Below are 2,303 nucleotides of genomic sequence, written 5' to 3'. Positions count from 1 at the left end.
GGAGGCCGAGGGAGCGAGAGAGGAGCTGGACTTGGCGTGGGAGGGGAGCAGGTCCTCACCTACAGGCTGGAGGTTGGGGGAGAGACAGAGACGGAGAGATGTCTCTGCAGAGGCAGAGACGACTCTAGACTGAGAACAAGGCAGAAACGGGAGTGGAAGGGGAAAGACCAGCCCTTGCGCCCTGAAAATATCCGCCCCCCACCCCCGAAATGAACAGAAGGGGACAGGGATGTCAGCCCAAGGAGCCCTGGAAGGGAGTCAGGTGGGGGTCTTCCCAGCCGGGCCTGCAGGACCCAGGCGCGGCCCCTTCCAGGCCTGTGTGCCTCCCCTGCTCTGTGAAGGGCAAGCGAAGTACTCTTCAGAGTCGCTTTTGGGGGAACATTCTGGAAGGTTCTGGAACCTCCTGGAGACACCAGGAGGCAGGCAGGTGCGGGGCACGGCTGGCAGGAGGCCCCTGTTCACCCAGGGTCTTTGGAAGGAAAGGCCAGGCAAGTTTTTAGGTCCCAAAGGGTCTCCCAGTCAAGGGCTCTGGTCCAGGAGTCATTGTTGTTTAGTCGCTAAATCATGTCCACCTCTTTGCGACTCCATGGGCTGTAGCCCGCCAGGCTCCTCTGTCCTTGGGATTCTCCAGGCAAGAGTACTGGAGGCGGTTGCCATTCCCTTCTCCAGGGGAATCTTCCCATCCCAGGGATCAAACCTGCATCTCCCTGGTCCAGGAGCGGGGTCAGCAGATGATGGTCATGCTTCTTTCCATCATCAAGGCACTCTACAGTTTGCAGTGTCTCCCCTCGCCCCAGGGGCCTCCACTTCTCCCCACAGTTAACCTCAGGAGGAAGTGACACGGGCGGGGGTGCAGGGGTGCAGGAGGACTGGCGGGGATCACCCCCATTCTGATTGGCCCTGAAGGAGGGGCAGCAGTGTCGCCTGACGGTTTGGGCTTTGGGGCACAATGGACTGGGGTTCAAGCCCCAGGGCTGCTCTTCAAGCACCATGAGGCTGAGTGAACGCCCCGAACTCTCTGGGTCCTAGTGTCCCCATCTGGAAGGTGGGCCCCAGGCCACCCCGCCTCTCACAAAACTGTCTGGGGAGAGCAGTCACCCTGCACAGGTGTTCCTGACAGCCCCAGCATCCCCAGCCCCCTGGGGAGCCGGTATTATCAGCATCTCCGTTTTGCAGATGGGAAAACTGAGGTTCATGTGACTTGTGTTTGGCGGAACTGGGACCAGAACACTCTACACCCCCCGCCCCTTCTTGGCTTCCTTTTCTCTGACACCACAGATGGCGCGCTGAGAAAAAAGAGAGAGGAGAGCGGAGAGAAGGGAATTAGGAGATGAAGCGAGGTGGAGGGAGGCAGCGGCACCGTGATCAATTACTTGGGCTGTAAATTTCTGCTGTTTTGCAAAGTGAGCACACAACCTCGGAGAGGCATCACTCTCTGGTCTGCTTGGAAGAAATCAAACGGCCAAGCCCACAGCAGACGCTCCAATGGTGGGAGCCCGAGAGGGAGAGGGGAGATCCCCTGGGTGGGGTCAGAGCTGCTCCTAGCATGAATGGAGGGCAAGGGCCCCTGGAAAGAACCAGGGGAGGGCAAGCTTGGGAGCTGCCTAGAGCCCCCTTGGAAGGGGACTCGCCTTCCTCTTCTCTTTCCAGAAGATTCCTCTCCTGCTGTTGGGAGTGGGGAAGCCAGTCCTGGGCAGCCCTGTCTGCCACAACACCTCTGCCTGGCCAGACCCTTATCGCTGCCTCCACAGCTGCTCCTGGGGTAGGGGGGAGGAGGACTCAACTTTCTCACCTGTGAAATGGGAGTAATAACAGCATTCATCCCCAGGAGCTGATCCAAAGGATCAGAAAAGTCTAGGATATAAATGGTCTAGCGTGGGGCCTGCCACACACACACCAAGGAAAGTTAATGTTGTTATTATTACTGTTAATATTATAAAGATAAGCAAGGGCTAAAGGGTTCCCTGGTGGCTCAGATGGTAAAGAATCTGCCTGCAATGCAGGAGACTCAGGTTCAATCCCTGGATTGGGAAGATCCTCTGGAGAAGGAAACAGCAACCCCCTCCAGTATTCTTGCTTGGAAAATTCCACAGACGGAGGAGCCTGGCGGGCTACAGTCCATGGGGTTGCAAAGAGTCAGACACGACTGAGAGACCAACATTTTCACTTTCATTTTCAAAGGTAGTTTGGAAACTGATTGCATTATTTAAAAAGGGGGGACCGGTCCTTCCTCGGAGGTTCAGTGATGGAAAGGGTGGTCCACATATCATGGCCTTGACCTGTCTCCATCTCCCAGCGTGTAG

Source organism: Bos javanicus, chromosome 11, assembly GCF_032452875.1.
Source record: "Bos javanicus breed banteng chromosome 11, ARS-OSU_banteng_1.0, whole genome shotgun sequence".
Taxonomy (NCBI): domain Eukaryota; kingdom Metazoa; phylum Chordata; class Mammalia; order Artiodactyla; family Bovidae; genus Bos; species Bos javanicus.
Note: the sequence above shows the minus strand (reverse complement) of the source record.